Source organism: Salvelinus sp. IW2-2015, linkage group LG7 (genome assembly GCF_002910315.2).
Source record: "Salvelinus sp. IW2-2015 linkage group LG7, ASM291031v2, whole genome shotgun sequence".
NCBI classification, from domain to species: Eukaryota; Metazoa; Chordata; class Actinopteri; order Salmoniformes; family Salmonidae; genus Salvelinus; species Salvelinus sp. IW2-2015.
Genome location: NC_036847.1, coordinates 18,590,495 through 18,604,978, shown reverse-complemented (window position 1 = coordinate 18,604,978; position 14,484 = coordinate 18,590,495). Strand labels below are relative to the sequence as shown.

At 41.6% G+C, this 14,484-nt stretch overlaps 1 protein-coding gene across 1 annotated transcript in view; it reads left to right on the top strand.

Moving 5' to 3' along the window:
- Nucleotides 1-317: 317 nt before the first annotated feature.
- LOC111966550 (guanine nucleotide-binding protein G(I)/G(S)/G(T) subunit beta-1) overlaps nt 318-14,484 on the top strand; it is a 48,778-nt gene continuing 34,611 nt past the window's right edge. Inside the window, exon 1 of the mRNA XM_023991289.2 lies at nt 318-688. The gene's annotated coding sequence lies outside the window, so the exon portion shown is untranslated. The remainder of the gene's footprint in view (nt 689-14,484) is intronic.

Genomic DNA, 14,484 nt, shown 5'->3' with positions numbered 1-14,484 from the left:
TGCAACAAATGCTAAGACGTTAGCATGTGGTCACAGTGCCAGAGAAACCCAAGCATGGATTGTTGTCATACATTGTCCACAGACTGCTTACAGGGTAAGGAAACCAATATGTCAATTTGTAATATGGGTGAACTATCCCTTTAATGTTAACACCCATTCATGGGAGTACAAACTAAAATCACATGAAAAGCCAATACTTTGGTTTTCTATTACGCTAGCTACCAGCAAAATGACCAAGGCCCAGATTTTTTAAGCGACGAACCTTTGCCGTGCGTTATGACGCACCGGTAACGTGGGGTTTCCTAGAGCTGAGAGCAGGGTTACCGCGCCCATCGCTGCTGTTTGAGGGCAGTAGGAAGAGTTTGAGATATTACTTGTGTGAATAAGTAGTGAATAGGGGAACGGTGGGAAAGACAAGGACAGAAGATTGGAAAGAGGTTGTTGTGAGTTAGAAGACCGTCCCTAGACTCAAACTCATTGCTGTTCCACAAAGGAGTTGGTAGGGTTAACATTGCCTCATCATTGTGCTGGTGTGTCTCCCCTTGGCGGATCGAAAGCTGGGTTCGGGGAGTGCCGCTCCTCGATAGCTTGCTAGCTCTAGTCTGTGTGCTAGTAGGCGGAGAGGAGTCGATCTTCGCTGTTTCCAGTCAATGCGATATAAACAACGGATACCCTCGACTGAAAACGGGTAAGTTATGATTTGGGACGGAGGATTGACAACTTATATATATTTTTTAATGTAAGTTAGCCTGCTAACATTGGTTTACTGTGGCTAACTAACTAGGAAGCCAAGCGAAAGGGGTTAGCTAAATTGGGTTGAGTGACTCGCTGGTTGAATCTGACTTTACTGCGACGGGGGTGGGGGTAGGTACCTAACTAAATAGTTGATCGACAATACACTCACTTTAAATGATTCGATGTTGAACTACTTTGAGTTGTGGTCGTAGCTACTCACAGTATACAACAGTAACTTTATGCAAATGTTTATAGTGCGGGTTAGTTATTTACCGTGGCTGGGGTTTAACTTTAGATGTTTTGCAATACTGTACATTGAGTGGGCTAGCTAGCTAACAAACGTTAGCTACCATACTAGCAGCTACATTTAAACTTCAAAATTAGTGGTAGCTAGTACTAGTTGCTAAGATCGATTGATAGCTAGTTAACGATAGGTAGCTACTGTCTAGATCTGCATTTCTGAGTTGCACTGCCTGTCACTCATCTAACTAACGTTAGCTAAATAGCAAACGTACTGTAGCCAACTAATGAAATGGTGTGAGTGGATTCAGTCTACTGTAAATTTGATTTTGAAAAGATGAATATGTTGGTTGACCGACATTCCATAGATAGCTAGCTATTTACAGTAGCTAACTAGTAAATTAGCAATGCTAGTTCTTAAATGCTAGTTAAATACTACTGTACCAAGTGACAGAGATGCTGATGCATAACGTTCTGATATCTGACTTTGTATTTTTACAAGGATTAATTGATACGGTTATCCCGTAGAGGATTTGTTTTAATTTAATACAAGTCAGTGAGACTACAAATGTCTGGTACACCAACGCTGGAGCCGACAGCTAGCTTCTACGATCCCCACTTTTTCGTAGTCCATACCTGACATAGACACTATAGAAAGCCATAACGTTACAGCCTACGTTTGCTGATTAGCAAGACAGTGGGTGTTTGCCTGCCAAGAGGAGCCAACCAAGATGTAACGTTAGCTAGTTGCTGCTGGGACATTCGTTTTGTGTCCAGCCTAACACTGTCGTCTACCTAGCTAACGTTAGTTGTGTAGAAAGTGTTGCTGGTAGGCAGTAGTCTGGTTAGCCAGCTTGCTACTTTATTCGTGTACGGTGCATTTAATTTTTCTTAATTTGAGCCTCTACGTTTAATGATCTAGAGATGTAGTAAACTAACGTTAATTGGATTTAGACAATCTGTTCACCCTTGCCATGTGTCTATTAGCTAGTGTACAAGTGGTTACACCTAAATAGTAATGCCGCTCCCAGTGTGAATATTTAATGGAGTAAACTAGAGGAAATGAGTAACGTTCACTTAAAATGAGGAAGCACCTAATCTTGTTAGTTTCTAACTATATAAATAAAACTGTAGGGAGGAGACATCTTATGCAAACATTTTAACGCGCGGGACTTTCAGTTCGATTGAACCAGACATTGTCGCACAATGTTGAGAACGAGTAGTAACAATGTTGCCATTATCGAACTCTGGGTAAAAGAAAAATCACAGATTTTTTACATTTTGAAAAACAATATAGGACGGCTGTAGTTTTGGTTTTCCCCTGTAGTTATTTGCTAGCGTTAAACATTTTCCGTCTTTCAAAAGGGCTATTTGTAATTCTTGCTTCACAAAGATGAATTCATTTTGCTAGTCCGCCACCCCCCTCCCTGAATGAATGGGTTCCTGTATTCAGGGCCCAGGCAGCTGCAACGAACAAGATGGCGTTCAAAGCCTTTTCCCACACCGCTTTTTTACCCAGACTGAAAGACAGCAGCCCAGCATCGGATGTATTCAGGTTTACCATAATAGATATTGGGAATGTTTCTTAATATACAGAGTTGTTAGTAAATATACGACTTTATAGTGTATGAATAAATGATTCAAATGATATTAAAGTGAAACCGGTGTTGATAGTGTGGGGTGTGGGACATCTTCAATATTAGCCAGTGAGCTTCTACATTCAGAAATATTCTGTCTACATGTACAAATATGTAATAGCACTATCGACTTAACTGTTCTTCATTTGAATGAGATTTATTTGTTTTAACACTATGCATTTGAGTCAGTATTCTTCCAATACCACTATGTTTCATTTTGATGTACGGTATTAAGGTAGTGTGTATGTGTGTATATATATACATGTATACGCGTGTATATGTATATACGCGTGTATATGTATATACGTGTGTGTGTGTGTATACATACAGTTGAAGTCGGAAGTTTACATACACCTTAGCCAAATACATTTAAACTCAGTTTTTCACAATTCCTTTATTCCTAGTAAAAATGTCCCTGTCTTAGGTCAGTTAGGATCACCACTTTATTTTAAGAATGTGAAATGTCAGAATAATAGTAGAGAGAATTATTTCTTTCAGCTTTTATTTCTTTCATCACATTCCCAGTGGGTCAGAAGTTTACATACACTCAATTAGTATTTGGTAGCATTACCTTTAAATTGTTTAACTTAGGTCAAACGTTTCAGGTAGCCTTCCACAAGCTTCCAAAAATAATGGGTGAATTTTGGCCCATTCCCCCTGACAGAGCTGGTGTAACTGAGTCAGGTTTGTAGGCCTCCTTGCTCACACACGCTTTTTCAGTTCTGCCCAGACATTTTCTTCAGGATTGAGGTCAGGGCTTTGTGATGGCCACTCCAATACCTTGACTTTGTTGTCCTTAAGCCATTTTGCCACAACTCTGGAAGTATGCTTGTGGTCATTGTCCATTTGAACAAAGTGGGGGTCAAAATCAAAAGTAACAGTCTGTATCTGGTGTGGCCACCAGCTGCATTAAGTATTGCAGTGCATCTCATCCTCATGGACTGCACCAGATTTGCCAGTTCTTGCTGTGAGATGTTACCCCACTCTTCCACCAAGGCACCTGCAAGTTCCCGCACATTTCTGGGGGGGAATGGCCCTAGCCCTCACCCTCCGATCCAACAGGTCCCAGACTTGCTCAATGGGATTGAGATCCGGGCTCTTCGCTGGCCATGGCAGAACACTGACATTCCTCTCTTGCAGGAAATCACGCACAGAATGAGCAGTATGGCTGGTGGCATTGTCATGCTGTTGGGTCATGTCAGGATGAGCCTGCAGGAAGGGTACCACGTGAGAGAGGAGGATGTCTTCCCTGTAACACACAGCGTTGAGATTGCCTGCAATGACAACAAGCGCAGTCCGATGATGCTGTGACACACCGCCCCAGACCATGACGGACCCTCCACCAAATCGATCCCGCTCCAGAGTACAGGCCTCAGTGTAATGGTGTAACGCTCATTCCTTTGACGATAAACGCGAGTCCGACCATCACCACTCTTGAGACAAAACTGCGACTCATCAGTGAAAAGCACTTTTTGCCAGTCCTGTCTGGTCCAGCGACGGTGGGTTTGTGCCCATAGGTGACGTTGTTACCGACGATGTCTGGTGAGGACCTGCCTTACAACAGGCCCTCAGTMAAGTGTCTCTCAGCCTATTGCGGACAGTCTGAGCACTGATGGAGGGATTGTGCATTCCTGGTGTAACTCGGGCAGTTGTTGTTGCCATCCTGTCCCACAGGTGTGATGTTCGGATGTACCAATCCTGTGCAGGTGTTATTACATGTGGTCTGCCACTGTGAGGATGATCAGCTATCCGTCCTGTCTCCCTGTAGCGCTTTCTTAGGCGTCTCACAGTACGGACATTGCAGTTAATTGCCCTGGCCACATCTGCAATCCTCATACCTCCTTGTAGCATGCCTAAGGCATGTTCACGCAGATGAGCGGGGACCCTGGGCATCTTTCTTTTGGTGTTTTTTAGTCAGTAGAAAGGCCTCTTTAGTGTCCTAAGTTTTCATAAGTGTGACCTTAATTGCCTACCGTCTGTAAGCTGTTRGTGTCTTAAYGACCGTTCCACAGGTGCATGTTMATTAATTGTTTATGGTTCATTGAACAAGCATGGGAAACAGTGTTTAAACCCTTTACAATGAAGATCTGTGAAGTTATTTGGGATTTTTATGAATTATCTTTGAAAGACAGGGTTCTGAAAAATGGATGTTTTTTTTTTTGCTGAGTTTGTGTGTGTGTACCAGTCAAGTTTATACTCACCTACTCATTCAAGGGTTTTTCTTTACTTTTACTATTTTCTACATTGCAGAAAAGTAGTAAAGGCATCACCTATGAATTTACACATATGGAATCATGTAGTAACCAAAAAAGTGTTAAACAAATCAAAATATGTTTTAGATTTGAGGTTCTTCAAAGTAGCCACCCTTTGCCTTGATGACGGCTTTACACGCTCTTGGCATTCTCTCAACCAGCTTCACCTGGAATGCTTTTCCAACAGTCTTGTAGGAGTTCCCACATATGSTGAGCACTTATTGGCTTCTTTTCCTTCACTTCAGTCCAACGCATCCCAAACCTTCCCAATTGGGTTGAGGTTGGATGATTGTGGAGGCCAGGTCATCTGATGCAGCACTCGGCACTCTTCAAAACTCTTCCTGGTCAAATAGCCCTTACACAGCCTGGAGGTGTGTTGGGCCATTGTCCTTTTGAAAAACAAATTATAGACCCACTAAGCACAAACCATAGGGGATGGCTTATTGCTGCAGAATGCTGTGGTAGCCATGCTGGTTAAGTGTGCCTTGAATTCTAAATAAATCACAGACAGTGTCACCAGCAAATCCCTGAATACAGAAAATGAATGGCGAGTTAGTTTCTGGACAYGGTAGAGCCCTCTTCCTCACCACTCCATTTGAGGATATGTGTCTCGGTAATGATTTAACATAAAATAATTCATAGATTTTTGTACATATTTGCCAACTTTGTTGTTCAGTGACCTTTTATATGTATCATATGTTTTGATAAAATGCTATCCAAATGAAAAGTGAAGGCTTGCTGTATCTGTGAACTTGAAATATCAGTGTACTGGGTCTGCTCCTTTACTATTGTCACATTTTGATTATAGTCTAGTCCTACATGTCTTTTCTAGACTTAAATAAGTTAATTTGACTTGGAGCAAAGCAAGTACTGTGGATGAGGGGCATTGTAAGGATTTGTGGACACTGTGAAATATCATATTGCTTGGCCCACTTCTGCCATTACTTAACTTAATCAAAACCACATTCAGTAAATTAACTTTTTGTTTTGATGCACTTGAACAACAATTAGTGAATTCTCCCCACTTGCCTATACCTACAGGGTACTGGCCATCAAGAAGACTGAAGCCTTTGGGTCCTTTAATATGTATTCACTTCTATGTCTGTGCCAGGAGAGTGAGTGACTTAACCAGCACTTGCCCCCCCCCAGCTGACTCTACTGATATCTATGTTATTGAGGAAAATTGTACTTTCTATGCCTGTTATATGTGGTTGTCCCATCTAGCTTCCTTAAAATGAACACCTTAACTATAAATTGCTCTGGATAAGAGCGTCTGCTTAAATAACTAAAATGTGACTTTCACTTACTCCCGAAATAGTCGTCACCTAATTTCTCAGTCTTACTCACAGAATTCTGAGCGCCACTGTGGTTTCTCTCACCCTGGAAGTGTGATTGAGTCTAATCAGTGACTACAGTATTCAGGCCTCCTGGCTCTATGATCTCATAGCTCTCATCTCATAGTTGCTTACAGGTCAGAACACCACACACCTCCAGTAGAACATGGGGAGATGCTTTGCACAAATCTACGTCTCCCTTCTGTGTCATTTCATATAAGCTGTTGTCTAAAAGACTTTCATGTGCATATTTTGTGCGMCTGCGACACCGCTGTAACCTTACATGATCCACTGCCTCATGTTGACTTCTGGCAGGAACCAGGAGGGTGAACAGGGAGCACATCAACAGTTGAAGTCGTAAGTTTACATGCACTTAGGTTGGAGCCATTAAAACTAATTTTTCAACCACTCCACACATTTCTTGTTAACAAACTATAGTTTTGGCAAGTCGGTTAGGACATCTACGTTGTGCATGACACAAGTCATTTTCCCAACAATTGTTTACAGACAGATTTTTTCACTTAAGCTTGGTTGCAATGGGTCTTCTAAATGGACAATGACCCCAAGCATACTTCCGAAGTTGTGGCAAAATGGCTTAAGGACAACAAAGTCAAGGTATTGGAGTGGCCATCACAAAGCCCTGACCTCAATCCTATAGAAAATTTGTGGGCAGAACTGAAAAAGCATGTGCTAGCAAGGAGGCCTACAAACCTGACTCAGTTACACCAGCTCTGTCAGGAGGAATGGGCCAAAATTCACCCAACTTATTGTGGGAAGCTTGTGGAAGGATAACCCGAAAAAGTTTGACCCAAGTTAAAACAATTTTAAAGGCCATTTGCTACCAAAATACTAATTGAGTGTATGTAAACTTCTGACCCACTGGGAATGTGATGAAAGAAATAAAAGCTGAAATAAATCATTCTCTCAGCTATTATTCTGACATTTCACATTCTTAAAATAAAGTGGTGATCCTAACTGACCTAAGACAGGGAATTTTTATTAGGATTAAATGTCAGGAATTGTGAAACTGAGTTTAAATGTATTTGGCTAAGGTGTATGTAAACTTCTGACTTCAACTGTATACATATATAGTTCCTTACATGGAGACTTCAGTCGGTGTCTATCAGACTAGTGGAGTTGACACGTTAGTTTGATGACTGTCATACTAACGTTTGCCTTGACAATCAGGACGCGAAAGCAGACTCCGAATTTGTCTGACATTTTTTTCACTGGCTTGACTTGTTCATCTTAGACTGAGAGATGACATGATGAGCATGATCACTACCAGGGGATGAGCTGAGTTATCTGCCCTTTGGGTAACCAGAGGGGAGTATTTGTTTTGTTTTAAACATATTTTCATCCTACTGGATTTTTGTGAGCGTAGGGAATAAAAGGGATTAAAATCTTACCGTCTGTGGATTTCAGCTTTTAGGATTACAAGGTTTCGTCAATGATAGTGCTGATTTTCCTATGATCCTGCTTTTAGCCATATGGAATTTCTTACTGTCACAATAGCAGTACCGCCCTGTTACCATGACTGGGACTGCCACAGCCAGACTAGATGGGATTATCTATAAGTGAATTGTTGGTTAGTTTCTGACTAGTGATGGGGGAGAAAATCGATACAATTACATGTTGGGMTATGTCGGCTGTGCCAAAATGCCAGAATTTTTCCTTAAATAGCTTGTTCTCCATCCAATATGTTTTCAGCACTTATTTCCATGACTGATCAAAAATAGTTTTTTCTCTTGTCCCTCTGCGCAGACCTATATGGTGATCAATATGTTTGGAACATTGAATCGCAGTATCAAATCACAATTCCTATTGAATCGTGATGAATATAAAATCGCAATTCACATCGTATTGGCACAAGTGTCGTGATATCGTATCGTGAGGTCCCTGGCAATTTCATCCCTATTTTTCTACCGACTTACACCCTTTGTTTTACTGTAGACGTGTTTATTTTGGATATTCTGCTTCACATAACTATTTTGCGCCTTTGTACAAATTTCCACATTGCGAAATTTTTTCTGACTCTAATAATGATGACACTGATTAAGTTAAAAGGAAAACCATACAAAACTTGCTATGATATGTTCACATTAAGAATTTTCGTACTGGGGCAATATTTAACTTGGCAGCCCAGTACTTGGGGCTGAGAAACACTGACAGGCATTAACATCCCTCAGTAAGAGGAACACCGGTCATGAGCAAAAGTTTCCTGTCAGAATATTCTCTCCTGTTGTCTGTCTGTCCTCCATGTTCCTTACTCCATCATTTTAGCACACAGTTGGGTCAGATCACCCAGGGCAGGCAGCAGGCGTTTGACTGCTAATATTAACCTCCCTTCAACGGCTGTACAGTCGGAACCAAGTCATTCCAATAGATTTCCCAGACAAGTTCCTTTTCCTTGCTTGTCCCGTCCTTACCCCTTCCTCAACCTCAACTGTAGTGCAGGCTGACAGCTCGTCTTTACTTTAGGGTTCATAGATGCGCTGTCATCCCTGTTTTACCAAATCTGACCCGTTTCCACCCGTGCTTAAGATTCTGAGATTCTATGCTTTCCATTCTCTCTCTCTCTCAAGCACCATCCACTCTGCTACACTCACTCCCTCCTGCTATTCCCCCAATGGGTCACGGCATGGCTGACATGGCAGCCACAGCAGCAGTGCTCTTCCATGGGGCTCGGCTATTTCCGATGCAGCCCTACTTTTGAAATGTTTTAAAACCCAGGTGCCAGTTGAATAGTGACTGGGCACTAGAGCGCTGGCCAACCCAGCCTGCTCTGCTCTCTGGGCTGAGTGAAGGGTGGGATGTTGAAGCCTAGCCTGGGCCTGACCCCCTGAGGTCGAAGTATATTTGAACACAAACAAGCACATCTTCACCACCACTGGGTTATTTTAAGTATTGGCTGCATGTGACTGGCCACTCTTCTTCTCTGCTGTTCCACTCCCCCCCCCCCCCYYCTCTCTYCTGTCTCCCCCCACACACCCCTTTCTCTTCGCTCTCAGCTGTATGACCAGGTCAGTGGTGGGGGGTGTGCCAAGGGATGGACACCCTGGTTATTCTGGGCATCCCAGGTGTGTGTGTGGTTTGTGTTAGCTATCGGCTTCATAATCTGCATTTCTTTCGTGTTTTACCTGAGGACAAACATGTCCTTTGTCAGTACATCTCCTCTGTTCCATTGTTAGTTGTCCCAATTTGTGGGAGAAAGCCAAGTAAATACAAGCCACACAGTTTCAGTTAGCTGTATACCAGGAGAGCTGTGTTGTGGTAACCGTTCAGCTCACCAGCTAGTTTGAATGAAGGTTCGCACTGTGTGGCCCTGGCTTTTTCAGGGATGACTGCACGGCTGAGGGCCCCACTATGTTTTGAATAGTCAAAGTGAGTGGCGACAGGGCAGTTAGTGAGCCCTTTACTCCTGTGTCATCGGTCGTTCCACTGCTCTGGAGTCCCGTCAACCTAAAACAGCACTTTGCATGGGGAACCTCAGGGTGCTGCTTCTGTGAAGAAAAGCCTATTGCTTTCTATTTACATTCAGCCCCATAGATTTGACTGCCTGCTGGAAAATGTGACCAACCAGAACTCTGACAGGAAGGCAGTGAGTTTTTATACGTCAGAAAAAGAGACCGTGAGTCGCTGGAGTAAAAAGGACTGGCTGACTGTCATGTGACACTTTACACGTGTTCTTCTCTTTTTGGTATTTGGGAGAGGGAGCAGGGGGAGGGGTAAATATATTAAAGGAGTGTATTTTGTTTTTTAAACAGTCATGCTTTTGGCTTTGGGCAACTTGACTTGTTTTTTCTGTGCCTTAACTTTTCTGCAATGAAATGTAAATGTCACAAGCACAAATGRAAAAAAAATGGCGTGGCATTTGGAGTAAGTCTGCCAGCATGGGCACTATCCTGTGCGGATGGGTGCCTGGGAATTTAGGTGCTAGAGGACAGGTGAAGGGTTACGGACACCCCCAACAGCTCTGTTTCTCTTAATGACTCTGTTCTGTTTGGAGTGGTAAAGTTCAGAAAGCTCCACTTTACTATGACCAGAATGCCTGATAGTGATTTGGACATAGTTATCATTGTGTTAATCTCAGTATTGTGGTTGTATACAAGTATGACCACCTGAGAGAAATTAGAAAAAATAAAGATRCCCCTCTGCGCTTATGCCATGCTTGTGGGAGTTTGGTATTGTTTTCACTGTTTATTGTGGCTGGTAGTCTGGACACCTGTACAGCACAGAACACACCTGCCATTTCCACCCAGCCCAGCCGCCTGTCTTCCTATTTCATTCCATGAAATGTTTCATGAATCAATCAATTAACTTCTTATGGCTGCATCCCGCTACCGGGATCGTTATGACAGCAGCCAGTGAATGTGCAGGGTGCCATTTTCAAAACATCAAAAATCTCATAATTAAAAATTCCTCAAACATACATGTATCTCATACCATTTTAAAGCTATTCTTGTTGTTAATCCCACCACAGTGTCCGATTTCAAATATGCTTTACAGCAAAAGCAYCACAAACGATTATGTTAGGTCACCACATATAGCCACAGAAAAACACAGCCATTTTTTTCCCCCAGTGAAAGAGAGGAGTTTCAAAAAGCACAAATAGAGATAAAATTAATCACTAACCTTTGATGATCTTCATCAGATGACACTAATAGGACTTCATGTTACACAATACATGTATGTTTTGTTTGATAAAGTTCATATTTATCAAAATGTGAGTTTACATTGGCGTGTTACATTCACTAGTTCCAAAAACATCCAGTGATTTTGCATAGCCACATCATTCAACAGAAATACTCATCATAAATGTAGATGATAATACAAGTTATACACATGGAATTATAGATATACCTCTCCTTAATGCAACCGCTGTGTCTGATTTCAAAAAAACTTTACGGAATAAGCCAGCCATGCAATAATCTGAGACGGCACTCAGAAAAATTWGTCACAATTAGCCGCCATGTTGACGTCAACATAAACAAGAAATTACATGATAAATATTCCCTTTGATGATCTACATCAGAAAGCACTCCAGGAATCCCAGGTCCACAATAAATGTTTTTGTTCGATAATGTACGTTATTTATGTCCAAATACCTTCTTTTGTTAGCGCGTTTGGTATATATATCCAAATGCTCATTCTGGTCAGCGTTACATCGGACAAAAACTTMAAAAAGTTATATTACAGGTCGAAGAAACATTTCAAACTAAGTACAGAATCAATCATTAGGATGTTTTTAACATATAGCTTCAATAWAGTTCCAACCGGAGTATTCCTTCTTGTCTTCATGAGAAATGGAACGCAAGTGGGTACCATGAGGAATAACCGTGATCAGAAAATGGCTGACTGCCAGACACCTGAAAGATTCTGCTATCATTCACTCCCACAACACCATAGAAATCTCATTATAATTTCTATTGATGGTTGACATCTAGTGGAAGCCCTAGGCAGTGCAACATCATTAATATCTCAAGGGGATTTCATTGGGGACTCTGAATACATACAAAGCTCAGATTTCTCACTTCCTGTTTTGATTTCTCCTCAGGATTTTGCTTGCCATATGAGTTCTGTTATACTCAGACATCATTCAAACAGTTTTAGAAACTTTAGAGTGTTTTCTATCCAATACTAATAATAATATGCATATATTAGCAACTGAGACTGAGGAGCAGGCCGTTTACTTTGGGCAACTTATTCATCCAAGCTACTCAATACTGCCCCCCAGCCATAAGAAGTTAAACTTCCCATCAATGTGGTGTTTATCATCAGCCGATCTCTACAGAAAGCACTAATCACCCACGAGCACCCGTCTTTACAGAAATGGGACCATTTTAAAGGACAATTCACCCAAATTCCATATTCTTCTGTGTAGTGTTTCTTTACATTGAAAGGAAGCGAGAGGAAAGTGGAATGCAATTATTTTTATAGAGCGGAGCACAGGTTAGCATTCATAATTGAACATCGTACCCCATTGCCTTTGCAATTTAGGTTATATAGGCTATACAATTTCAAAAGCCTTAGTATATTAAAAGTTAGGCTTAACCTCTCTGGGATATGTGGGACGGTAGCGTCCCACCTGGCCAACATCCAGTGAAAAAGCAGARCGCCAAATTCAAATAAATTACTATAAAAATTTAACTTTCATGAAATCACACATTCAATAAACCAAATTAAAGCTACACTTGTGAATCCAGCCAACGTGTCAGATAAAAAAAATAAAAAAAATGCTTTACGGCGAAAGCAAACAATGCTATTATCTGAGGATAGCACCCCAGCTAACAATCACAGACCATCATATTTCAACCTTCCAGGCGCGACACAAAACCCAGAAATAAAGATATAATTCATGCCTTACCTTTGACGAGCTTCTTCTGTTGGCACTCCAATATGTCCCATACACATCACAAATRGTCCTTTTTATTCGATTAATTCCGTTGATTATATATCCAAAATGTCAATTTATTTGGCGTGTTTGATCCAGAAAGACACTGGTTCCAACTTGCACAACGTGACTACAAAATATCTCAAAAGCGTTGTCCAAACATTTCAAACTACTTTTGTAATACAACTTYAGTTTTTTTTWAATGTAAATAATCGATAAAATTGAAGACTGGATGATCTGTGTTCAATACTGGAGGAAAACAATGTGTAGCATGCTTTCTGGTCACGCGCCTCTAACAAACAGTACACTTCACTGGAGCCTCATTCTGAACATGGCTACTTCTTCATTTTTCAAAGGAAAAACCTCAACCAATTTCTAAAGATTGTTGACATCCAGCGAAAGCGATAGGAACTGCAGGAAGGTCACTTAGAAATCCGGATTCCCAATGAAAACCCATTGAAAAGAGTGACCCCCCCAAAAAAACTCAATGGTTTGTCCTCAGGGTTTTGCCTGCCAAATAAGTTCTGTTATAGTCACAGACATGATGCAAACCGTTTTAAAAACTTCAGTGTTTTCTATCCAATACTAACAATAATACGCATATATTAGCATCTGGGACTGAGTAGGAGGCAGTTTACTCTGGGCACGCTTTTCATCCAAATGTGAAAATGCTCCCCCCTATCCTTGAAGTTAATGGAAATAAGACAAACCTTCTTGCTAACTGACTCTGAGGATGGCCAGCTTTTCTATGCATGTGCCTCGTGTAAGAAAAGTATATATAAATGTACTGTATGTGTGCTGTCGTATGTTGGGCCTGCGTGGCCATGGATTTAAGTGTAGTGCTCCTTTTTTAATTAATCCTTTAATTGAATTGCGCAAGCGTGTTTCTTCCCCACATCCATTCTGAAGTCAGTCCCATGGTTCGACAGCAGAKGGTTCTTGTTTACCGAAGCCACGTTTCTAACCGTAGTGGGGGTCGTCGTCCCAGTTGTAGAGGAAATGCAAGGGACTTCGCTAGTTGCCATATGCATGTAGCCCCTGGGCGTGTAGCTGCTGAGCAGGAACTGCTTTTGTGTAGACAGAATATACAGTATATAGAGTCCTGATGCTAGTGTCCTCCGAGTGGGGCCTTTTATGATGGCCAACCCATCCCGTCTATCCCCATCAGCCCTGAGGTCCTGACTTCAATGGGACTCGCATCATAATAATACATTGAAAGGATACTTCTGTGTTGGGCCTTTTTGTCAATGTGTACACGAGCTCAAGTATTGTGTGTGACCATCTTTGTCATTTTCTCAATTGTATGTCTAGTCAGCTCTGACAGAACAGCATAAAGAGTCTCTCTAGGTCAATTAAGTGAATAAGCAAAAACAATTGTATTTGGTACAAGCAGTCACAAAAGAAATGTGTTCGCCGTTAGTGAGGCTACCGTCATTGGTAAGAGTACTGATACTGTTACATATGCCTAGTAGATATTGCAGAGGCACACAGCAAGACTGTAACAATAAAAACACTGCTGCAAGTCTGAATATATGGATTTATACAAGGAATTACCAGATCAGAGGAACCCTATCCCAATCAAAAGCGTTTCACGTTATGTATTCTAGCCCCAGGATTTTGGATCCAAGTGTGCTTTGCTCTATTTTCAGTGGTGGGAAAGTAGGCTAGTGGGTACTCATTTCAGTTCATTGATACTTTCCTATAGGTTTTGGAATTCACCCATTCCTGACATGGGCCAGTTGTAGTCAGGTGGTCTCTATTCCCCAGTCCCACAGTGTAAAATTGTCATGGTTATAAGAGGCTGCCTCATGTGAAAACATGCCAATGTCTATACGGTGGTGTAGGTCTATGCTGTGGTTTAGGTCTATGCTGTGGTGTGTGCGTGCGTGCCA